Source organism: Heterocephalus glaber, unplaced genomic scaffold (assembly GCF_053883595.1).
Source record: "Heterocephalus glaber isolate CG9 unplaced genomic scaffold, H.glaber_assembly_v1.0 deba00001058, whole genome shotgun sequence".
Lineage (NCBI taxonomy): Eukaryota > Metazoa > Chordata > Mammalia > Rodentia > Bathyergidae > Heterocephalus > Heterocephalus glaber.
The window spans coordinates 859,804-886,575 of NW_028258184.1; the positions used below are offsets into that span (position 1 = coordinate 859,804).

Sequence of the window (26,772 nt, forward strand, 5' to 3'; positions counted from 1 at the left end):
GAAGTACCTTAGGAATGTAGCTTACAAAGTCCTCAGGAAAATGGCAAGCCGACTGTAGCTGGGAAGTACTGTAACATTTGGTAAAAATGTCCATTGGAGGGAAGAAAAGGGCAATGGACACTGAAGCCTTCCCTTTTGTCTTCCTTCACCCTAAGCTTAAGACCACACAAAGGAAATGGGCACAGCGTACAACTGTTGTGGAAGAAAAGGCAAGAGACGAGAAGGAGAACTAGAAAGACACAGGGAATGAGAGAATCCTGAGCCAAAAGTAGCTTTCATGCTTGTGGCTCTTTGACCCAGGCAGGTTTTGCTTTTCACCTGGGAGGCTACTTTGGCTTGGGATCTCTGCAAGGTGAGGCTACACAGAGATGGAAGCAAACAGCTCATTACCCAGAGCTTATGGCCAACTTTTGGCTCAAAGACAAAAGCTTAGGAGCTGATTAGATAGGCCCCTATGTTTGTTAACCTAATTAGGAAAGACACAAATGCTCAAAGCTCCCAGTCCAGTATGTTTGCATCCTCCTGTGTCATATTTCTCTCTAGTGTCATAACTTCTCTCAACCAGGCCAGTCTCCCTCATCCAATGACTCACTTTTGTTTTAGATGATTAACTTGCTACTGTCCTTTTCCCAAGAACAAAATGCTATTTGTAGATTCTGTATATTTCCCCTGAGTAGGAAGATAAAGATTACTGAAACAAAGAAATGCAAAGTCACGTGAGAAGAGGAGAAAAGGTGTTATTGAACAGTTTTTACAGCATTGTCTATCATTTATCATCTGTCATCACTATATATCATTTTGTCTCAGCTATGTAGCTACAGAATTTACTTCTAGGGGAAAACTCTCTTATTTAGGAAAGCTCTTTCCTGGGATTTTTAGTTACAGAAAGTAGAGCACCTATAGGGACAAGTTATGAAAACACACAAATCCCTTTTCTTGTAAAGTAAAGGGTGAAAGTTGGTTTGATTTATTGTTGATTTTAAGGTATGTGGATTTATTCTATAAATTGTTGATTAGGTGGGTGCTAAGCATTTTCCATTCTGAGGGTCAGGCCCCAGAGTCACAATGTACCTGTGTCTAAGGGAACTGGAAGCCACAGAAAAGCCCTCTTTAATGGAATGGAAGAAAAGTTTAAAAAACATGAGATCTATATTCAGTTTTATATGGCTTTATGTTTTCTACTGTGATTCTCCTACATCATCTTCAGTGCTTCAGTACAACCTGATGCACAAATAGCTGTGTGTTAATGAGGACTTTGGGGTGATTTATGCCCACATTTATGTCACATCATGTGATGCAGAGAGAAGAAATCAACCAGAATGAATAGCAAGCAATGAAGTGGTGGAGATCAAAGGGAAGCTAGAAGTCCAGAATGAGCAATAAGAGTAACCAAAAGAGAAAAGTATGTGTCCTAATAATCCTTGGAATTATGGCTGACAGTCCTGGTCTTGATACAGTTAGATTAGCTGAAACGGAGAGGATTTGGTGACTTTTGGCTTACCTAGGAAAATAAAGTTAACCTATTACAGTATTTCAGGATGTTGAGCCAAAATAAAATAGAACTTCTAAGTATCTATAAATTATGTCGCTAAAGTAATGTAGTTACAGTGGGTTACAGAGCAAATAACTTTTAATCTGAAAGGGCCTAGAGGATGGACAAAGGTAAAGGAACCAATGAGACAAGATGGTCTCAACTGCCCATCTGAACATAGGTGGACATAGTATAGATGACTGTGTTGCTAGAGGGAAAATTTAGAGTTCATTGGTGTCTGCCTCTGAACTTCTGGCACCTGCTTCATCACGTGAGAGTGATGATTCAGAGCTCTCTTCAAGAGTGTAATTAAAGGACTATGCATATTTCATTATCTTTTCACTGTTGCTAGACAGACATACTTGAAGACTAGTGAAATTATAGAAATGTGAATCTTTGATTATTTTAAGAAAAAAGAACAATAAGCAAACAAACTTTAGAAAGGCTTATGTTATAATCTAATACTATGTTGTCTCTTTAAATCTTTCAATGAGTAATTTTTCTAATATGATTTTACATAGCTGATTTGAATAGACCATAAGTTCCTTAAGAGTGACTATATATTGGTTTTCTTGATACTCTAAAGCAATGCTGGTGAACCTATGGCATGCTGCAGAGGGCTCTTTGTATCACTGAAAGTTCTCAAATGTTCACCACCACTGCCCTAGAGTATTGATGCTTAGCCGGAAATTGAATCATTTTATTAATATAATAAAAAATTTTCAATCTGTGAATTACTCAGGGAATTTTTAAAATCCTTAAGAAAATACATTTGGGCTACAATTATTTGATTAATTAATGTAAATGTTATAAACTCTTAGGCAAATATGCACCTTTGTAGCATGTATGACCTTACTATCTTTAGTATGCTCAGGGGTTAATCAAGAATTTCAAAGAATATTTTTACATTTCGCTCCTATGCCCTCATGATTTTTATCTCGACAACAGCGAAATTCTCTAGAATTAAACCTTGAGTCAGTGAAGCCCTGTTTCCTTGTTGGTTGTTTTGGATCTTTTTTCGTTTAGCCAGTACCTGAAGAGGAACACATCACCTCTCCAATCATGAAATAAAGGTTTCATTTTCCACAAACCATTGTGCATATTAAGGGTACTGTTTTACCCCAAGATGCCTCATTGGTAAATGGTTTCCTGTCTTCTTCCATGGTAGTTCATTGGCAGACAGAATAGTTTAGCTGAGAAACATATTACATTATTCAGAAAAAATAGTATCTTTTGTTTTCAGTTATACTTCCCCTTAAGAAAAATCAATATCATTCAAGACTAACTGCATCCATGAATGACCCCTATAATAATCTTATCTTTTAACGTGGGCCATAAGAAGTATAATAGGCATGAGAAATGTTAACTTTTGGACTGAGAGTTCAGAACATTGTTATGTGGAACAAAGATCATTGCTTTAGTCAGATCAAATTGAATTCCTCTATATTAGGGATTGAATTTCATCTACAGTCATCACCAAACATCCAAATCATAGTCTAAAAATGAGTATATTTCAAATAAATTTTTTAACCATCATACTTCATATTTTAAAAACTTAGACCTCCATAGGTGAGTCTTCTCATAAATGTCAACTTTCCTGTTCTTTGACTCAATCTCTGAAATACACACAAACACACACACACACACACACACAGTTTTATAAAAACATAGACGTGGCCAAAATAATAATTAAATAAAGTTTTTTACACCAGAGTGTCATGAAGAGAAAAGAATACAACAGAATTTTGTTAAGAAAATCATTCTGATATTTGGTGAATTACACTTTGTTAACAGAAAAGTTTCTCAGCAGAAAAATGAGACGTTGCTATTGTGAAGTAGAAAACAACAGTCAGTCTTCTTTTTCTCATTCACTGCAGAATGGCTCTGAATCTAGTTTGAATTAAAGTCAAAATAATTTGGAGTATAAAAAATGAAAAAAGATTTCAAACCATGGAAATTATACTAAGAACAAGGTTCTAATATAATCTTGGCTGGTAATGAAAAATTGATTACGGAGTTAGGTATGGGAGTAATTTAAGAATAATAAACTGTGATGGGGAAGAAGAGAATGGAATCCGTAGAGTGGAACTATGTGATGAGAGCTATGACTGAGGCCTGTTAAATTACACATCCCTTGTAATCCCTAAGGCATTTGATTCCTTGCCTTGGTTGTATCGTCAATAGTGGCATCTAGCAGATTCATTTTCAGTACCTCTAAGAGTCTATGAACAAGGAAATTAAGTCTTTTCTCACTGTTTCCAAAGTTTGGCCTCAAATTCTTTCTATTCATGCTCCAGACTAAAACTACAGGTAGAAAAACAAATATATTTTATATGCATCCAGGGAAAGATGTAGTGCAGTCTGGCAATCATTTTCTTCTCATCAAAAAAGTGTATTAGATATTAATTTAGCTATTACTTGGGGCCAAGGCATAAATTCCCCAACCTTTATGCTTTATTGTAAATTATAAAGCTTTCTTTCTTGTTAAAAGAATTTTAAACAAGAGAATACAGGTTGAATGAGTGGGCTGGAGTGTGGTGCCAAAGGATGAAAAAGACCATGGAAAGATATTTGTTCATGAAATCTGTAAGCAAAACTACTCACTTGCTCATTTCATACAAGTGGGTTGAAGATTGCTCAACCAGATCCCCCCAAAAGTGGAGAGCTTTACTGTCTCTGACTATCCTGAATCTGAGCTCCTGGGCCTCTCATAAATATCAGGATTTCAAGTGTTGATCTTATTTTCATGGCTTCCTTTAATTCTCCTGTTTCCTTGACCTTCTCTAGGTCTATGTCCTAGTTTGCTCAGTTTCTTATGCTATCAGTTGAGACATTGTGGTTTCTCGGATCTGTCTATTAGCTGCCACAGGAATAGAGGGCACAGGGATGGATAGGTGGCAAAGTAGGTAGAAAAGCAAAAGCTCAAAAACCCAAATCAAATTAAATTTGAATTTATTTTCACTCACTTAATCATGCTGCACAAAGAGCAAAAAAAGATATGTATCTGACCCTATTTTCCCTTTTTAAAAAACTGGTAGATGCAGTAATCTCTGCAAAATACTTAACATAGTTTCTAGTTCGTAATTAGCACTCTGTAATTGTAGGAGCTGACATATGAATAAAGCCTTTACCACTACTTACATTGTTGTTATTAGTATTTTTATTTTGGTACTATTGGACCTAATCCTCCATTCAGTGCAGCAACATACTCTACAACTTAACTCCTGATAACTATCCAATCTTTTTATTAAATATTTTAATTCTTGAAAAATTAAAAGCACAATGTCCTCTGCCCAAATTACACTCTTTAGTTCTGCCTACTGGTGCTACATAGAACTGATTTATCTATGCATTTATCTTAAAACACATATGAAGCCCACTCTTATGTAGCACCCCTACTGGAGAATGAGCTTTATTCTAGGATATAAGAAATGAGAAAGATGTGATACTGTATTAGTCAGCATTGTATTACTACAATGGAAGAGCTGAGGCAGCTAACTTATAAAGAGAAAAGGTACATTTAGTCACAGTTTTAAATGTTCAAAGTCCACCCTGATCAGGCAGTTATTGTTTTGGTCTGTGATAGGGTGGCAGGTGGTCACACATCATGGCAATGGTGCACATAGCAGCAAGTGGTGAATTAATGACGTCTTGAATAGGATCAGAGAGATAGGCACAGTGGGGCAGGGCTGGCTCCTTTTATAACCATCCCCTCAGGAAAACTCAAGGTGTCTGCCTCACCACATTCCAGGAGCAGTGGCCTTAGAACCCCCCTCAAAACTTACTGTCCAGACTCTACCATCTCCCAGTGGCACCATCCTGCAGACTAAGCTTTTAATAATAGTGCGTGCTTAAGGAACAAAAACAATATTTAAATGGCAGCATATATCTACAAGAGTCTTAACTGTTAATTTAGTAGTTATTAACCTTTTATAGAAAACAAAACTATGTTAGATAGTTTTCAGGAGACTGCAGTATTGGGTATGCCCAAAGTAGGCTGTAAGCAATGCAGGCTGTGAAGAGTTAACTCCACAATTGGCTTTTTTTGAGAAGCCAGTCTGGCCAAAGCCTGTGTGCCACCGAGGTTAGAGTAACTTGCAACCAAATTCCATTCCTACAATTAAAACCTTCTTACTAGAAGGATAATGTTCTAATAACAACTATATATTTTGTCTGTTCTGTTCCTCATTTGAGAATGCTTTGCCTTGCCCTTCATGAGCTTTGCTTGCATTAATTTCCATAGAAACCACATGACTGCACATCTTTGCATGTACTTCTGCCCTTGCACATAGCTTGCCTTTACCCCAACTGATTACTAATAAAAATGAGTGGCTTGGACAGACCAGTGCCTTTTGCTAAAGTAGCATTGGCTGTCCTGGCTCCTGCTTTGTGTCTTAGTTCTGTCTTTTAGTTATTTTTTCCTCAGGCTTGCATCATATACTGAGTACAGACTGGAGCCTACTGCAGAGGTTTCCAGTAACATTTCAGGGCTTTCCAGTAATGGTTATCATTATCTAAAGTTGTGCAGTTAAATGCAAGCAAAGAGGACTGGAATCCAGATCTTCTGATCCATATCCTAGGTATCTTCAAATACACAACTTTTGCTCACTGTGAAATCTCCATAAATTATTTTTTAAATAGCTACTTTATGTTCCCAGTCAAATGGAATGGAGTATTAAAGATATGTGAACATAGACTACGAAGAATCAAAATTTCATACATTTCTCAGTGGAAATTTGTTTTCCATTTATATTTTTCCATTTTAAATTTTAAATTTTTCACTGGTCTTTGTGATGCATAATAATTATATTCATTTGGCAGACTTGGTACCTATATAGCATATCTTGATCACTTTTCATTTGCTCTCTCCCCTTTCCTATTCTTCCTTCTCCCTCCCTCCCCTGATCCCCTTCCTTACCTCTAAAATGTCTACTTCTCCCTGTCATCTATCATTTTACTCTTTAAATTATTTATATTGTATGTTTCTCACATAAAAGAAACCATTCTATATTTAAGATTCTATGTCTGATTCATTTGAGATCTATCCATTTTCCTACAAATGACTCAAATTTAGCGTCTCTGTAGCTGAAGAATAATTCATTGTTTATACATACCACATTTTGTTTATTCATTCATCTGTTGTTGAACACCTAGGCTGTTTCCATGATTTAGCTGTTTTGGGCATGGATAGGCATATATCAATGTACTAGGATGTCTAGCTGTTTTGGGAAGCTATCCAGAAGTAAAGCTGGTTCAAATGGAATTTCTACTTTGTGTTTTTTGAAGAATCTCCATAGTAATTTCCATAATGGTTGTACTAGTTTAAATCCCTACCAATAATGTAGAAGGGTTCCCTTTTCCCCACATCCTTATGACCATTTGTTGTTTTTTTATGTCATTAATGATACCCATTCTTACTGGAATAAGATGGAAACTTCTTGTTTCATTCCATTTGCATGTCCTTATTGGCCAACAATACTGAATAGTTTTTCATATATTTATTCCTATATATACTTTTGACAATTGTCTACTTATTTCATTTGCCCATTCTTTGATTGGGTTGTGTTTTTTTAGAAACTAGGGGTTTTTTTGTTTTGATTTTTTTGTGTTTTTTTTTTTAGCCCACTATCAGAAAAGGAGCTGGTAAAATATTTTTCCCATTCTGCAGGTTGTCTTTTCACTCAGTTATTTTCTTTTCTATGCAGAAAAACTTTAATTTAATATAATTTTTTTTAAATTTAATATAATTTCATTTGCTGATTCTTGGTATAATTTCTTGTTTGTGCAACTGGAGTTCAGGTCAGGAAGTCCTTGCCTATGTGCATGCCTCTGCTATTTTCTCTATTTTATTTTCCATCAGAGTCAATATTTCTGATTTGTATCTAGGTGTCTGATCCATTCTGACTTGATTTTAGCACAAGGTGAGATAACTGAGTTTAGATTCATTCTTCTGCACAAGGATAACCGGTTTTCACAGTACCATTTGTTAAAGATATCTTTTCTCCAGCATTTCTTTTTAGATTCTTTGTCATTGACCACATGGTTAAACCTACATGAGGCTCTATTTTTTAATCCAGAACCATCTTGTTTTTATTACTATAGCTCTGTAGCTCAACTTGAATCCATGGTTACAGTACTTCCTGCCTTTTTTAACCCAAGCATCCATTTCATGGATAGATTTAGAAGTTTTTGCAATGATTTTGATGAATAGTTTTTATATACCTTTAGTTTTCTTCACTAATCTTTCCTTAAATTCTGTAATTTTTAATTTGTTCTTTTAGTCATTCAGGAGCTCTTGGACCAACCTTTCATGCTGTAGCATCACTGACAAGACGGTCTAACACATCAGTCTTGTTTTCAAGTCCTGATGTTCTCTCCTTCAATTGGTCATATGTACTGCCATACATTTCAATTGTATTTTTATTTCCAAGATTTCTGCATGATTTCTTTTCATACTCTAATTCTTTACTAAAGTGGTTTATATAATGCATTGTCATCCATATTCAGTTGTTTTTTGGTACCTTCTTTAATCTCATTTATCTTCTTTGAGCTCACTGAATGTCTTAGTAATTGCTTCATGCATGTATTTATCTCTTCTTTGATCTCTTTGAACATTTTTAAGATTTTCTATTGGAGTTCTTTGTGTGAAAATTCCTCCCCTTCAGTGCATATGAGAGAAGCATTTTTTTCAGGAGTTAAGATTTTTCATAGAAATCCTTTTGTCTTATTTTCTCATATTTCTACTGTATTTGTGTTGGGGGCTGTAGATCAGTTAGTGCAGAAAGCTCGGCCACTATTGTGGCAATATCTTAGTTACTGGGTATCTCCCTGTGATGTGGCCTTGGGTTTGGATATGCTTTGGTGTTGTTCATGCACATATTCAACTTATGGATCATATTAGGAACAGTCCTAATTACTATGTTTGGAAGAAAAGATAACTATTAGCCTCTACAGAACCAACCATATATCAAAATATAATTTAAAACTTGTTAAAATTTTTCACATATTTTCAATAACCTAGAAAGACAGACAAATTAATAGGCTGGTAGCAACCTTATGTTCAAAGCCTCCATATACTACTCTTGGTGAAAGTTAACTTGACATGTTAATATAAGACAATACATGAACTAAAGCAGTAATTAACCCTTACTCACCATTGCACATATACATACACCTCACATATATATTCCAAGAAAGCAGAAAAGAAAAATGAGAAATATACATTGTGCTGATAGTATTTGTGTCACATAAAATTGTGGAGAGCAAGGGGGATTTGAGAGGATTGTGAACAGAACTAATTATAGTAGGGGAAGTGGTGGAGGGCAGGGAGGTTGAGTCTAATTTATGACCAAAATGAAAAACTAATCTAGCTATCCCTATGAAACAACACTTGTCATGGGAGAACCTAACATGACTTGGTAAGGAACCCTTCAGATAAAAGAAATAACTCATCATATCAAATTAAAAAGCTTCTATATAGCAAAGGAAACAACCAACAGAGTGAAGAGGTAACCCACAGAATGGGAAAAGATTTTTGCCAGCTACTCCTTGGAAAGAGAACTGATATTTAAGATATATAAAGAATTCCAAAAAATTAGACACCCCAAAATAAAAGACCTAATCAAAACATGGGCAACTGAAATGACTAGACACCTCTTAGAAGAAGTACAAATGGCCAATAAATACATGAGAAAATGTTCAACATCTCTGGCCATTAGAAAAATACAATTTACAACAATGGGATTTTACTTTACTCCAGAAAGAATGGCTATTATCATCAAATCAAATAATAACAAATGCTGGCAAGGCTGTGAGCCAAAAGAAACCCTTCTTCATTGCTGTTGGTAGTGTGAACTAGTACACTATGGAAATCAGTAGAATTTCCTCAAAAAACTAAAAATAAACATTCCATTTTTTTCCCAGCTGTTCCCCTTCCAGGTATGTTCCCTAAAGCGTTAAAGACATCGTATTACAGGGATATAAGCATACCCATGTCTATAGCAGCACAACTCATAATAGCTAAATCTTGGAAGTGGCCCATATGTCCATCAACAGATGAAAGAATAAAGAAAATGTGGTGCTTATACACAATGGAATATTACTCTACCTTATATAAGGAAGAATAAACAAGTTATTTGTAAGAAAATGGGTGCAGGGCCAGGGATTTAGCTCAGTGGTGCCGCCGTCTGCCTCGCAAGAGCAAGGTCCGGAGTTTGATCCCTGGTACCAAAAAAAAAGAAAAGAAAGAAAATGGATGCATTTTGAGACTATGTAATGTGAAATAAATAAGACACACGTGTTTAAATATTGCATGATTTCTCTTATATGATACCAAAAATATAAAGAACAAAATAAACGATGATAAGAAATAGAGAGATATTTTTAAAAAGGTAAGGAGAACAAGACATGGAGGGAGAGGGGAGGAATGGGAGAAGGGGAGAAAAACAATTAAGATGTGTTATGTATAAATACCCACACCCCACAATGAATGTATTCATTACATACTGCAAATATGTACTAATAAAAATAAAAATTTCAAAAAAGCAGTAACTCATGGTCCTACTTTACTAGCACAAAGCCACCATCCCAGCTCTTATAAAAAGCAGTATCAGAAGAAAGAGCAAATAAAAATAAATAAATAATACACTGCGTTGATATTTGTGTAACAAAAAAAGAGGGAGGAAGGGGAGATTTAAGAGGGTGTGAGGGGCGTGTAAGTCAAAGCGGGGGAAAGGGAGTTTAAATGTAACGTGATGGAGGGCTCAGGGTACCTCGGTGTGGAAGGAAGAACGTTACCTGGACTTGGTAATGACTATGGAGGTCAGAGCAATAATCGGATGCCTTCCTCTCAATGTCTCACAAACACCCTCACCCCGACTTTCAAAAAGCAACACCAGATAAAGAAAAGAAAAAACAAAAGCCCACGAAAACAAACAGTCCTCTCGCACACTACAGTCAGAACTGGACCAGGCCACTCTTTTCCTGTGTTCCATACGAAGGGACCCTGCACGGCGGGGAGGCCGAGCCGCGGCCTGTGGTGCTGGCTGGGAGCTGGGTGTGCCCACCACGCTCCAGCTGGTTCCCTGCAATCCACCTGTGCTCCTGTCTACCAAAGGCTAAAGGGGCTGGAGAATGCCGACGGACCACCCAAACTGCCTCTCATGCCCACAGGCGGCAGAGCGTTGCTGGATTTCGGGCAGCTCCCCTACGTGTGCCCGGATGGAAGCCTGGCCTCTGTCCTCTGACCAGGCGACCAGGCGCCTTCGAGTGGGTGGAGGTGGGCTGGGCACAGCGGGGCAGTCTGGCACCAGCCCGCTGTGCTCTGGAGCGGCTTCCCCTATCTCAGTCCCCTTCCGTCCACACTGGTTCCTGCGGCCGTCTTCTTCTGCTCATTCCATGCCTTACGAGCACTGTGCTCTGCGCCAACCCTTCCGTGTCCCCTCTTCTCCAGGTTTTTCCACTGCATTTTAAAACAATGCCTCGTCGTAAATCAGCACGCGCCGTAAATCACTGCTTCATTTTACGTCTATGCCTCGCCACCTGTCTGCTTTTCATCAGTGTCGTGGTGGCCACTGGCAGAAAAGGACTCCTTGCTTATTGGGCCATCCCCAGGGCAACGGGGCAGGTAGTTTCTCTGCCAATCTTGTGACTCTACTGTGTCACACTTGCCTCTTTCTAGGTCTCAAAAGGGCTGATAACCAGCTGCTCCTGTCAGGTGGTAGCATCTATGCCTTAAAGTTATAACAAGTTTCAACTGATTCATTTTTCTTTCTAATAGCTAGTCTCTCTGGATTTCACCTGGATACGTCCACTCTCGGGCTGTGATCTCCTGAATTTCGGTCTCCTTCCAGAGGTGCGTATCTGTTGGTTTTGGAGGACTGTGGCTCCGAGGTCCTGCTAGTCCACCATTTTGAAGTTTTCTTGTCTTCCTTTTAAAATAAAATCTTCTAATCTTTGCTTTTTCCTAACTCAGTGTGCAAGTATTAAATTCGTTAGTAAAATTTGAATACTGCCTAATTTGTCAGGCATAAAAGGAAATTTAAGACAAAAAGCTAGCAAGGAAAGAACATTTGAAATATAATGCAGACTAAGGTCAGTCCAAGAAAGATTCTATTTCATTATCCATTCACACTAAGACATGTGTTCCCGAAATATTTAAAGAAATAAATTTGGATTTGAATATCTAATGGCCAAATATTTTTTAAATTATATTATTAATGCTCATAAGCATATTAAAAAATATTATTAAAAGTGATATATTTTAGAGATTTCTAAATTGTATAAGAACCGAAAAAAAGCTTGTGTTAACTTAATGTGTGACCAAGTTAGTACCTTGTCTAGAAGTGTTTCATTAAAACTATAATAGCAGCAAAAAGATTACAAAGTTGTAATTTCTTTCTTCATTGCCCCATTCATCCCTTTGACGAAGCCACAGTGTGCCATCCTCCTAAGAAAATTGAGTATCCTGTGACTTCAGAGGCCTTCAGATGATTAGAGAAAAATCTCCTCACAAGATAATCAGTTCCTTTTTTGGGGAGGCCCAAGGGCATGTAACAGCCATGCAAGGAGCCAAACCTGCTTTAGAAATAATTTGGTTTTCGGTATTTTAAATATAGCTGAAGTAGTTTTTATGGCAAAAATCAGAACATTTTATAACTCTACAATCCCTTCATAATTTAGGTTGTTTTTTTTTTTGTTTTTTTTAATTTTAAACCAAAGCAGGGAAACCATAATCATTCATTGCTTACAACTTCCAAGAGCTGTTTCTTTTTCCGGAACTGCTATTCAAGTTACTTTTTTAAAGTTGAGATTTATTGCTATTTAAAATCACAAATGGCACACCAATTCTAAAATGATTTTTAGATTCTAGTGAAAACAATGGCCATAAACTGACCTTCTGAATATGTGTTGTCTTTTATGGCCACCCTCAAGGAAATTTTAAAGTTGGTACTGCTTTTACCCTTTGGCTGATACTGATTGGCCTGATTGTCACTTACTAGAAGTGCTGTGGAGGAGACTTTATCTCCTTGCCTTTCCCAGCCACTGGAGATGCCCACATTCCATGGCTCCTGACCCCTTTTCTTCATCCTCAGAGCCAAAAATGGTGGAGCCAGTTCACATCACCCTAACCTCCTCCTCTTCTTTCTCCTTCTGCTTTTCAGAACCGTGTTATTATTATATAATGTTCCTCAATCTTTAGTAACTTTTTACTTTGAATTCTGCTCTATATAATATTAACATAACGCTTCCTATTTTGTAAATTTAAAATGTATAGCTGTTATCATTCACTAAACACACACATATATAAAATTTAAAATTATTCAAAAAAAAGCAATGCAAGGGAAAAAACCTATAATAATATTCAAATATAATAGAACTCAACCAAAGCAAAACTGAAGACTACTTAAACATTTTTCCACATAATTTAAAAAAACATCTCAAGCATTAACAAGACATCAGAAGATGTGATTTGTTTTAGAAAGATTTTCAAAACTAATATTGAACAAATGGTGGTCTGGAGAAAAAATTCTAATTAAGTAGTAGACTCCACATAGGCCAAATTTTTTTAAATTTAAATTTCAATACAGTCATGTGACACGTGATGAAAATATAATCTGAGACATATGTTATTAGGCAATTTAATCTGTGTGTATCGCAAAGTACCACACAGAGTGCCAACTTCTAAGTGTAAACTGAGAAGGTATACATCAATCATCTGTGATGGCCGCTTGATATTATCCACATATGCAGTTAAACATGAGATACATGAAGCTACCACTGGCATAGCAGCACACTGTTTTACAGTAAACTATGTAAGTAGGATTATCCTCTAAAGGATGAAAAGCTCAGCATGTTATGGTAAGTACCTAGAACACTAACAGTCATTTATCACACTGTCGAGTACTGTGTACTATACATAGTTGTATGTGCTTCTTCTGGAAACACACCCTCCTCTCCTTTGATCTCAGTGACTCTTCCTTCCCAACCCACTGGTGAGCTCCAGCCTAGTCTCTATCTACATCTCTTCCCATAGTTTTAAACACAGTCTATATATGGATTCTTTCCAGATTCCAGCCTGTAACTCTGATCTCTCCCCTTCCCTTCCTGCCACCTTTACCCCTTTGAACTTTTTCTTCATATTTCAAATTATCAATTAATTGTTTTAATCACTTCAATCCTTAATTACACTTTCAGTTTCTCACACTGGAGAAACTATTTGGTATTTACACATGTTGAGTCCTATATATTTCACTTAAGAAGATGGCTTCAATATGCATGCATTTAGCTATAATTGTCTCTAGTTTGTCATTCTTTATGGCTGAATAGTACACCATTTTATTAAAAAAACCAAAACAAAAAAACCCACTTCTTCTTTATCCAATCTCCAGTTGATGGGTACTTGGGCTGTTTCCAAGCTTTAGCTATTACAAACTGTGTCGCTATAAACATGGGTGCACATATATCACTGTGGTATGATTCCTTTGATTCCTTTGGGAAGATACCCAGCAGAGGGATAGCTGGGTCAAATGGGACCTTTAAGCCTAGTTCTTTGAGGTATCTCCATACTGATTTCCACAGTGGTTTTACCAGTCTGCACTCCCACCAACAATGGAGAAGGGTTCCTTTTTCCCCACACCCCCACCAGCATTTGTTATTGGATGATTTCTTTATCACAGCCATTCTTTCTGGAGTGGGGTGAAATCTAGGCATTGTTTTCATCTGCATCTCTTGAATGACCAGTGATGTTAAACATTTTTTCATATATTTATTTGCTGCTTTTACTTCTTGGTCTGAGAAATGTCTGGTCATTTCAGCTGCCCACTTTTGAATTGGGTCTTTGAATTTGGGGGGTCTGGTTTTCTTTCGTTCTTGTATATTCTAGATAGTAGTCCTTTGAGGTACAGCCACTGAAATTATTTTCTCACATTGTAGGTTGTCTCTTAGCTCTGTTGGTGGTTTCTCTTGCAGTGCAGAAGCTTTTTAATAAGATGAGACCCCAGTTATTGATTCTTTGTGCTAGTTCCCGTACTACTGAGGTTTTGTTCATAAAGTCTTTTCCTATGCCAATGTCTTCAAGAGTTCTACCTAATTTATCTTCCAGCAAGCTTAGTGTTTCTATCTTAATATTTAGAAATTTAATCCACTTTGATCTTAGTTTACAGCATAGTGATAGGTATGGGTCTAGTTTTAATCTTTGGCAGGTTGAAATCCAGTTTTTCCAACACCTTTTATTAAACAGGCCATCTTTCCTCCAATGAGGTTGCCTGGCTCCTTTGTGAAAGATGAGGTGGCTGAGTATATCTGTAGTTGTTTCGGTATCTTCTAATCTATTCCACTGATCCTCTGGTCTGTTTGTTTGCCAGTACCATGCTGTTTTTATCACAGTAGCTTTGTATTATAGCTTCAAGTTGGGTATTGTAATTCCCCAGCCATGACTCTTTTGCCTAGAATTTCTTTTGTTATTGGTCTCTTCTGGTTCCAAATGAATTTTTGGATTTTTTTTTTCTCTAATTCTGTGAAATATATTGTTGGAATTTCAGTCGGCATTGCATTAAATCTGTATAGTAGTTTTGCGAGAATGGCCATTTTCACTATATTGGTTCTTCCTACCCAGGAACAAGGGATGTCTTTCCATTTTCTTATATCTTCCTCGATTTCCTTTTTCAGAGTGCTATAGTTTTCAGTGTAGAGTTCTTTTTCTTCCTTTGTTAGATTGACTCCTAGATATTTCATTTTTTTGAATGCTATTGTAGAAGGAATTGTTTCCCTAATTTCTCTCTGTGAGTCTATTATTTGTACATAAAAAGGCTATTGTTTTTTGAGTGTTGACCTTATATGCAACTACTCTACTGAATCTGTCAATTAAATCTAGAAGTCTTTTGGCAGAGTATTTTGGGTCTTCTATGTAAAGATTCATATTATCAGCAAATAATGACAGTTTAACTTCTTCCTTTCCTATCTTTATTCCTTTTATTTCTTTCTCTTTTCTAATTGCTGTGGCTAATTTTTCCACAACAATATTGAACAAGAGTGGTGATAGCGGGCATCCTTGTCTTGTTCCTGATTTTAGCGTGAAAGTTTCAGTTTTTGACCATTTAGTATGATGTTGGCTTTTGTTTTTTCATAGATAGCCTTAATCAAGTTGAGATAAAGACTTTCTATTCCAATTTTCTGTAAGGTTTTTATCATGAATGGGTGTTGGATTTTGTCAAATGCCTTTTCTGCATCTATTGAGATGATCATGTGGTTTTTGTCCTTGACTCTGTTAATATAGTGTATTACATTTATTGATTTATGAATGTTGAACCATCCTTGCATCCCTGGGATAAATCTTACTTGGTCAGGGTGTATGATCTCCTTGATGAGCCTTTGTATTCTGTTTGCCAGTATCTTGTTGAGGATTTTTGCATCTATATTCATTAGGGAGACTGGCCTATAGTTCTCTTTTTGTGTTGGGTCTTTCCCTGGTTTTGGAATCAAAGTAATACTTGCTTCCAGGAATGAATTTGGAAGCCTTGCTTCCCTTTCAATTTCCTTGATGAGTTTAAAGAATACTGGTGATAATTCTTCTTTAAATGTCTTATAGAATTCAGGAGTGAAGCCATCAGGACCTGGGGTTTTTTTGTTGGTAAATTTTTTATTACATTTTCAATTTCACTCATAGTAATTGGGGTGTTTAGAATTTCTATATCTTCTTCCTTTAACTTTAGCAATTCATATGTATCTAGGAATCTGTCCATTTCTTCTGTGTTTTCCATTTTATTAGAGTACAGTTTCTCGAAGTAGGTATTGATGATGCTTTGGATTTCTGCTGGGTCTGTTGTGGCTTCACCTTTTTTATTCTTAATTGCATGGATTTGAACCTTTTGTTTCCTTTTTTTGTTAAGGTTGGCTACAGGTTTATCGATTTAATTTATTCTTTTGAAAAACCAACTCTTTGATTCATTGATTTTTTGTATCATTTCTCTTAGTCTCCATTGCATTGATTACTGCTCTGATCTTTATAATTTCCTCTCTTGTACAAGCTTTGGGTTTGCTATGCTCTTCTTTTTCTAGGAGCTTTAGGTTCTGCATTAAGTTATTTATTTGAGTTCTCTCTGTTTTCCTCATATGGGTGTTGACTGCTATGAATTTCCTGTGTAGAACTGCTTTCATTGTGTCCCATAGATTCCTGTATGTTGTACTGGCATTATCATTTACTTGTAGAAATTGTCTAATTTCTTCTTTAATTTCCTCTGTGACCCATTGGTTTTTCAGGAGGGTGTTGTTTAATTTCCATGTGTTTGTGTGAGTTTTGTGGTTTCTTATGTCATTGATCTCCAATTTTATTGCACTATAGTCTGATAATATACATGGGGTAACTTCAATTCTTTTACATTTACTTAAACATGTCCTGTGAGCTAGCATGTGGTCTATTTTGGAGAATAATGCATGTGGAGCCAAAAAGAATGTGTATTCTGATTTTTTGGGGTGGAACACTCTGTAAACATCTATTAAGTCCATTTTTCAATAGCTTGGTTCAGTTCTAGAATTTCGTTGTTAATTTTTTTGTCTAGATGATCTGTCTGTTTGTTATAATGGGGTATTGAGGTCCCCCACTACAATTGTATTAGTGCTTATTTGGTTTTTTATGTCCATTAATACTTGCTTTGTATAGTTGAGGGCATTCGTATTTGGTGCATGTATGTTTATGATTGTCATCTCTTCCTCTTGGACTGTTCCCTTCACAAGGATGTAGTGACCATCTTTGTCTCTCTTAATTAGTTTTTGTTTGAAATCTATTTTGTCTGCAAATAAAATTGCTACCCCTGCTTTTTTCAGGGTTCCTGTGGGGTGGAGAACTGTTTTCCATCCTTTTACTTTCAGTCTATATATTTCTTTTTGAGTTCAGTGTATACAGCATATATGTTGTATACAGCATATTGTTGGGTTTTGCTTCTTAATCTATTCTGTCAGTCTGTTTCTTTTGATTGGTGAATTGAGGCCATTAACATTGATAGTTATAATTGATAGATATTGACTCATCCTTGTCATGATATTTTGCTATTGTTGGCTCTTTTATTTCTTATTTTTTCCCCCTTTTTCTTTAGTGTCTTACCTTGCCTGGTGGCTTCCCTCCATTGGGCCTCATGGAGTTGTGACCTTCATTGTCTTTTACTAGGATATTGCTTAGAATTGTTTGGAGTGCTGGTTTGGTGTTCATGAAATTTCTCAGGTGTTCTTTGTTGTGGAAATATTTAATTTCCCCATCGATTTTGAAAGATAATTTTTCAGGATACAACAGTCTAGGTTGGAAGTTATTTTCTTTTAGGGCTTGAAATACTTCACTCTAGGCTCTCCTGGATTTGAGGGTTTGTGTTGAGAAATCTGCCATGATTCTGATGGGCTTTCCTTTGTAGATAATTTGTCTCTTTTCTGTAACTGCCTGTAGGATTTTGTTTTTCTGTTGGCTTTCTGGGATCTTGACCATTATAGGTCTAGGCATAGATTTTTTTTGATCATGGATAGTTGGAGTTCTACATGCCTCACTTATCTGTATGTCCAATTCTCCACCTCTGTCTGGGAAGTTTTCTACTATTACTTCTGTGAACAGTTTTTTTATATCATTTGTATTTTTTCCTGTTCTTTTGTGGACTCCTATCAGTCTTATGTTTTTCTTCTTTGCATCATCTAGCAGCTGCTCGATTGATTTGTCAAGGTCCCTTACTATTTTTAAGAATTCTCTGTTTTCATGGTCCTTCACTGCAATCCTGTCTTCTATAGCTGATATTCTATCTTCATATTCCCTTAATCTGCTCTGCATGCTTTCAATGAGTTTTTAATCTCCTGAATATGTGTTTGAATCTGTTTCATGGATTCCATTTCTTTCTTGTGTTGGGTGATCATGGTTTTCATTTCTTTCTTATCCTGGGCATTCATGGCTTCCAGCATGTTTCTGGGCTCATTTTTTTTTTATCTCTTTCTGTTCTAGAGCCTCTAATCATGTCTTTCACTCTGCTCATGATCTCTGTAGTTATCTGGGAGATTATTTCTGGGAGATTAATTCTATTTTGAATTTTTCTAGAGCCTCATTCATCTGTTTTGTTACTTCCTGTGCTATCAGTTCAGGGTGTCCAGGTGGTGGATTGTCATACTTTCCACCTCGTTTCTGTCAGAATTTGCCTTTTGTGGGGTGGAAGTCAGAGTTTGTGACTTGCTTAAATGTCTTCTCACTTTTGTTTTTGGTACTGTCCTTGGTTTAGTTCCTGGGTTGATAGTTTGAAGTTGCTTATTGTGAGTATCTTCATTGATGTATTTAGAACCCTTATGGAATGATTGCTTCTCAGAGGTGTCTTCCAGGTATAGCTGTTCTTTAAGTTTTGAGCCTCTAATGGCTCTGAGGTTATCTCATTTTCATTATAACTGGAAGGTCAACTGATTAGATCAATCACAGCACCTTAGCCCAAGTGATACAATCAGCAACACAATAGTATCAAGTACCTTTTAGAAAATGATAATTTGTTGTGGTTATTAACCTATCACCTTTAACTGTGTGAATTAAATCCAGATCAAGGACCAATACAACATATGTTTATAGTGAACAAACTCTTCAATATAGCAATTTTACCCTTTGGGATGGGGAGTCAGAAGGAGTTAGGGTGGGAGATATAGGTAGATAGAAGGATAGGGGAAGGTTAGCAGTGAAGCTAGAGGGCACAGGTGAAGAAGGAGAGAGAAGAAAAGAAAAATAAAGAGGAAATACGAATTAGGGCCAGAACAAGAACACAAAGGGAGATGAAGAACAATGTGTGACAGCAAGGGAACAAGGGAGAGAGAAAGAAAGAAAGAAAGAAAAGAGTAAAAGAAAAAAGAATTAAAATTTTAAAAGAGTAGAAAAAGAGAAGAAAATAAAAATAAGAGCAAAAAAAGTAGTAATTCTGAAAATAACAAATAAAAAATAAAAATGAAAGGTCTCCTTCAGGGTATAGCTCTGCTGTCACAATAAACAACATGGGCAGCAGTGTTCAGTTATAAGTCAGTGAGTCACAATAAGCCAGTCGCAGACCTGTGAGATTCAGGCAGATTTCTGCCTGCAAGTCCCAAGTTGAGCTCCCTGTTCTCCTGCAGGGTTGAACCCTGCAAGGTTCTATTACAGATTCCAGCTTCCTTTCCCCTGAAGATAGTCCAGGTTCAAGTGGGAGGTGATGATCCCTCCAACTTACCAAGTACAGTGGTCTGGTGTGCCTTTATTGCAGAGATTTTCCAGTGGGCTTCAGTTTCAATCAGGGACCCTGAGAGAGGCCCTCTCTCTGTTGTTCACTTCTGCAGCTCAGGACAATGGCCTTTATGTCTCCCTGTGCCTCTGTAGTGTGGAACCAGGGAGCTGTACAGCCAAGAGTCGGGGCGGGCAGGGGGCAGGGCCTGTTATTGCAGGGGAGCTAAGCTGGTGGCTGGTGGGCATGCCAGGGGGTGGTCCTCACAGTCTCCCCGATGCAAGTGGGTCAGGTGAGCCAGATGGAGCAGGGCGCAGCCACCCTCCATTGTTCTAACCAAAGGGCCAAGCTGGTGCCTGGTGGGTGTGCCCAGGGAGGTCCTCACAGTCTCCTGGATGCAAATCTCCTATTTTCTAATAATCAGTATTTCACAACATTCTTCTTTTGTCTGATTTTGTTTAATTTGCAGTTAGGTTCATTGAGGCAGCATAGGTTTGGATCAGATTTTTAAATTCACTCTATCAATTTCTGTCTTGAAATAGGTGTATTAAGTTTTTTATGTTTAACATTAAAATTAATATTTTCAGTGTGTCTTTTAAATTTTTTGTCTGTTTTTTCTGATTTTCATGTCTTTGTTGTATTCTTCCTATTTTCCTATATGCTATCAGAAATTTTTTTAGATTTTCATTTTGACATATGTTGTTTTTGAGTATCTTTTTGTATGGCTTTCTGGTGGTTGCTTTAATTATCATACAATGCACACATAAGTAAAAATCATATTCTACTGTTGCCATTTACCATGTATAGAAATTTAATATCCCCTTAAGTTCCTTTACTTTTCTCCATTTGTAATATGGTTGACTTAAATATTTTCTCCACATTTAGACCTACATTACACTCAGTGTTGTAATTTTTACTTGTATAAATATGGTAGAAGCAAGAGAAGAAGAAAAGTCTATTGTATTTAACTACAGTTTGCTCTTCAAAAATCAAGTAGCTCTGTGAGAGAAAGCAGTTTTTCTCAACAGTCTTAGAAATTTGTGTTGTAATACTGCTACTGGCTGAGAGAATCCATTCCCCATCCTTACCACAAACATATCTTATATCATTGTATCTTCCATATATACAGCCTCAGTAGTAGGATGAGGTTTAGAACATCTTTGGTGTCCTATAATTTTCTCTATCGTTTTGGGTCCCATTGGAAATTGCAACTTTAGGGCTTACCCAGCAAATAATGAAGAAAAGTGTCCCCAGAAGTAGCAAATGCTTTCCATATCACAAGAACTTGCTGAGTTCTGTGCTCCTTTCTCAATGACCCAAAGTGAAAGAGGCAGTAACGTCTTTACTTCACAAAGGATCATTCCAGGATACTTCTGACACCTCAAATTTCCCCAGTTTAACAAATGTCTAAATCCTCTGTAGCCTAGCCACTACCATGTCTTACTAGGGCAACAAAACGACTTACCATGTCCTGCACAGTGGACTCTTTGACCTCTGTCCTAATATAAGAAATGTCCTTAATAAAAAGCTTCATCTTTGTTTTATAATTATGAGAAGTGATTTTTAATGGTAAAATGTCTTTAAAAACAGGAGCCAAAGCCAGCAGTCTGGCAGAGCTGTGCGGGGATGTTTACTCCAGTGGGTGGATTTAACTTCATATTAAATTCAGTGTTATTTATGTGTTATTTTGTCTAATTAAGTTTTTTAATCCATAAAGGCCTTTCCTGGGTAATAAACTGTATATTTTGCTCATTTTGTGTTTGTTTCTGTGTTGTTTCATTTTATGAAAATGTAGACCCTACATGGGGGGAAAGTGAGAGGTGATTCTCCAAGAATACATACGTCAGCCAAGGCCATCAAGAAATTCTCTGTACTTCCTCTTTACTCTCAATCATTTTAAAACATTTCCAGAAAGTTTGAACATGTAATTTAAAGTAAAATTAATTACACTGATGGAAACTTCAATTCACTGACAGAAAACAGCTCATGGAACACAAAGAACAACTACAAGTTAGTTTCAGTGGACGTTTGTGCACACTTATCACTGGTGTCATGGGCACATCTGTAAGCTCTCTCTCTGTACAGAGTTCTTTCTGCTCTTTTCAGTTCACAGTTCAAAGTCTTCCTCTGCCAAATTCTAGAAAATAATAGAGAACAGTTTGTCTTAATTATATGAATGAATAATGAAACACATTTTAGAAGCCATTTTCACCCTTGAAAAATTTAGGTATAACTATTATTTCTATATTTCTTTTATAAAACTACATTCAGTATCATTTGGGGTATCAGAAAAGCATCAGAAAAGCTACTAAAAAGTTGGTAAGGATATAAAGACAAATACATGAAGAATAGAAGTTTTTCTTTTAAAATATGATGCTAGGGCTGGGGATTTAGCTCAGTGGTTCCACCTCCTGCCTTGCAAGTGCAAGGACCCAAGTTCAATCCCCGGTACCAAAAAATAAATAAATAAATAAAAATCTAAAATATGATACTAATTATTTCAAACAGATGAAAGAGCTAAATCTTTTCAGACAGGCCAATTGATGAGTAAATGTTTAGCATTATGCAAATGTCCATTGGAGAATAAAGCAACATGGAGGATAAATTCTGGTACTAATAAAATGATACTTATCAAAAGTAATTGTCATTGGATGAAAGATTTATCACTTGAATTATTCAGACTTAACAATGAAGAAATGTCAAATGTTTTAGTAGCCAATAGGAAATGTAAAAATGTCATGTATGGAAACTTAATGCATTATGCAAATTGAACCAACATTTTCTCAGCACTTTTTTGCAACATCATAAATTCCAACTCAAAGATGCTGAAAATCCAGTTGTGTCAGGTAGCATATTTTATTGTGACCAAATATTTATAAAATGGACAATAAACGTTCTTGCTGGTAATGTTGGATAATATAGGCTGGTATTTCTTAATCTGTTTGTGCAGTAGTCCAAGATGCCCAGCATTACCTATAAAAGTGCCATGAAAGTCTCATACTCCACTTCTTTGAACAAGTTCTCAAAACCAAATAAGATCTTAACTCATTTAATCTTCTATTTTAGTAATCAAGTATTAAGAGGATAGGACATTTAGGAAGAATGGGTACCATAAAACAAGGGTAAACTCCAAAAAGTTTAAAAACTGTTTTTTAGGCAATAAATATAACCATCAAATGAGTGACATTTCCCATTGGTAAAAATTCTCCCTGTGATTTGTTTCATGGTTAGCATTCAAGGCAGATTTTCATAGTTCTAACAATATATGAATATGTTTTGTTTTATTTTCCTTTTGTTCTTTCCAATACCAGTAATTGTGGGGATTATTTCTTCTAACTAAAATCAGATTTTAGCATTTGACAATCCCACTGAACATGAGAATAAATGCAAAATGGGATGATTTCTATTTTGGTTTAGTAAAATAACAAATCATGTCAACTTCAGAATATTTAATATTTAGTTTTGAGCTTGGCAGCTTGGAAAACTCAAAAGGAGAAATAATATTCAAATAATATTCATGTCTCAGCTGAATTTTTTAACTGATATTTAACGAGTCTGCTATGAGGAAGGCACAATACTGAGCAGAAAAACCAAAATAATCCTTGGTAGATAGGAGTTTTCCAAGTAGACAGGGTCATTAAGCACATTCACCAAACTGAAAAAAATACAAAATAATATGAGTGATGCAATAAAATGCTATTAATATTTAACAGGAGGACTATTAGCCCATATCTGAAGCTGTATAATATTTTGGCACACAGAAATATGGAAGGAAATTCCAGGTGGAGAATGGAGTCAAATATTCTTAGATTATGAGCAGTGTATGAAGTAGGTAGAACACACCCTATGGTAAGGCTATATTGTAGGCAGATTATAGGAAATTTCTGAAAACTGGCATCATAGGTGTGGATTTTATTCAGTAAGAAAGCCAAGGGAGTTTCTTAACAGTAGGATGACAGTAAAATACACACTTTACGACAATTAATTTTTCAGAAATATGCAAGAATAACTGAGGTGGACAAAAGATGTAGGTGCGCGGGTTATTATATGTTTTAAGTCAGTGCATGAAGGTAAAAAAGACTGAAGTGTGGGGCTTCCCACAATAATGGAAAAGAAAGTTGACTACTGGAGAGAAAGAAGGAAGTTGTTAAAAATAATATTGCCATATACTTTCAAAATGAAACACTAGCAATATATTTTATTAATAATTTTCTGTAGTTGGAAATATATCAGCAAATTTCACTAATTAAATTAGTTATGTTTAGAGATAAAATATATTCATGTCTAATAATATACTCACAGATCTATTCTGCTTTTCCTAAACATTCAAAAAAGTTAATAATATGCTTTATGTTTAAAATATATTTTTGATAAAAATTCATTATTTACTTTAAAATGTGAACAAATGACTTCAAATTTACTTAAGTAGGTAGATACAAATATAATTTTATCAGTATGAATTAATGGGCAATCAATTCAGCTATTTATTACTGAAGCTACTTACTGTGCTTGTAGTTTGAAGAATTTGTATAATGCACCTGTAAAGAAATAATCTAATTTTTTAAGCTAGAGGAAACCCAAAATGTACATAACTGAATACAAATAAATGATAGAAAATTTTTAAAATTTATGTTACATCATTGAAAAAAAAATTAAAAACTCAGGTCTATAGCAACACCAAAGTAAATGACATTGGTCAGCTTAATATTCTATATAGCTTTGAGTTGCCCTTATTGTTTAAAAAGTAAATAGTGAAACTATTCCCTAAATTAAGAATGTTTTCTTATTTTCCCAGATCATTTTACCATGCTTCATAAAGCTAGAGATTCAGTGGTGTAGAGTGTGAGACATTGGCCTAAATAATTTGGTTGTTTCTATATTATGGCACCAAAGCTTTCTCTGGAATTCATAATTCTTCTATGTTCCATTTCATTCTCACATGTTTTTGCTAATGACCTGCCCTGGATTACTATCACCATAAAACATCAGCAACCAGACCTTATACACTGGATATCATTGGGGCTTTTGTTCCTCTCTGTTGTGTTCACTGTTGCTGAATACCAAGGAACTGCTTTTCTGACCACGACAGACTTTCCTCTTGGCATGTTTCTTCCAGTTAAACGTGGGAATCATATCATATGAATAATTATGTCCATCTTCAGTCCCACAGGGGCAATTCACCAGAATTAGAAGAGACAATTCTTTGGAAATGCCAGAGATCACACTGAACTTCCTTTTGGCAGGTAGAAAAAACTTTATACTCTAGGTATTTTGTTTATTCTTTAATAAATTTAGAGAAATAATTTCATTATTAAAGTTATTATTTGTATTTCTTTTATTTTCAGGCTAACATGTTTCAGCCAGTCACTCTGAGGAATTAGATACTAACAGAACCCTTTTGGAAGTCAGGTCACCTGATATTAAATCGTGTCCTCTTTAGTGGGTGTTTCTACTTCTTCCATGAAGAAACAAGTGCCAACATCAATATGTCCAATAAGGATTCTTTTGCTCAGTTCAGAAGGAAATCATGAATCAGTAAAGTATTGTTCTCAGCTCCTAGTTCCAGTGGCCTTTGGTTCTTACAGTTACACATCTCAGCAGCTCCGAGCTGTCCTATCAGCTCTTCAGCAGCTGAGGTTTCCAGGCCCCCTTTGGCAGCTTTTTGGATTTCTTCCACCAGCTTCTCCTGCCTCTTTGGGATACTCCACAGATCCATTCAAGTCTCCCCTGTTGTCTACCAGTTGCCACAGCCAGTTGGTGCTGGCTGGTGACAGTTACCATCAGTAGATGCTGCTAGTCTCTTCTCGTCTCTGTGGCTGGTTGCTGCATCGCGATCTTCATCCGTTGCTGCTGGTCTCTAGCACTCTTCCAGGCTAGCAGCCCGGAGTGTTACCAACTCTTTTCAGTGCAACCTGCTCTGTGCACATTACCTGCTAAGAATCATGAGTAGTTTTAAGGACCACAGGAATGAGACTTTATTTGGAATTGTGTTGCCACACAAACTGGTGGACACTGGAAGGTGCCCTCCTGGACTAATCCAGGGGCCATGAGGGAGCACTGCTACAGAAGGGCAGCAGACCACACATGATCAGTTTTGTACATTTCTCAGACCTGCTTGAGAACTTTGTAGACATGGGGGTGGGGAGGCAAAGGATAAACAGGAGCCATCAGGAGTGGCTGCAGGGCGGAGTCATCTGGGATTGGTCTGAGTTTCAAGCCTGCTGAGGCCTCAGCAAATACCTCCTGGAAGAGCTGCAGGGCACTTAGGAGCACTCTGGCGGTTCTGAACTTTAGGACCAGAGGCTGCTTGATTGACAATTGTTGCCTCTTCTTGAAGATAGTGGGGCTGAAATTGAGACTTTCACCAATTTTGAGAATTCTTTAGCAGGATTAGCCATGTTCATCATATCCTATTAGGGTTTAGCAATTTTGGGGAAATTCACAATGAGGCTAGTCCCTGCTCCATCTTTGCCCTGTCAGGCATGGTTTCTCAGCTGCCTTTCAAAGAGGGAGCAGCAATTCCTGGAGCTGGGGAGGACAGCTGTCATTCAAGCTGTGACTCCTGTGGACCTGGCCAGAGGGTGGCCGCCACAGCAGCCACAGAGGTGGTGGCCTCCTGGAGCTAATCACCCCAGACCACCCTGGAATAGGCACCAGGGAAGGCAAGGGGGGAGTGTGACAAGCTGCCAGTTGGATTATGCCCCCACCCGGCTGACACAGGGAAAAGAGAGGTGTCGGACCTCATTTCTTTTTCATCTCAGAAATAGTTCATTTTTAATTGCCCCTCCATTTCTTGATTTTTAGGAATTATAACCAAGACCTGACACCCAGCCCTTGAAAAATGATGAAAGCAAGAAGAAGAATACATGACAGGAGTAAAATGTGGGTTCTCAAGTATGAATCACTTGGGAGTTACGTGGATATTAAAATTTTATTAGCTCATTCAATAGAGTAATTCCTAAAATATATTTTCAGACTACAAGTTAATTCTTGAAAAATGAATTAGATCATTTATATTGCAAGATCCTTTATAAAATATTTAAAATT

The 26,772-nt window shown here is 36.7% G+C and overlaps 1 long non-coding RNA gene across 1 annotated transcript; it reads left to right on the plus strand.

The window, feature by feature from the left end:
* Positions 1-10,986: 10,986 nt before the first annotated feature.
* On the plus strand, positions 10,987-26,667 carry LOC110347182 (uncharacterized). The gene is made up of 3 exons (XR_002391625.2): positions 10,987-11,384; positions 24,888-24,968; positions 25,071-26,667. It is a non-coding gene; the product is annotated as an uncharacterized LOC110347182 (long non-coding RNA).
* The last annotated feature ends 105 nt before the right edge of the window (positions 26,668-26,772 follow it).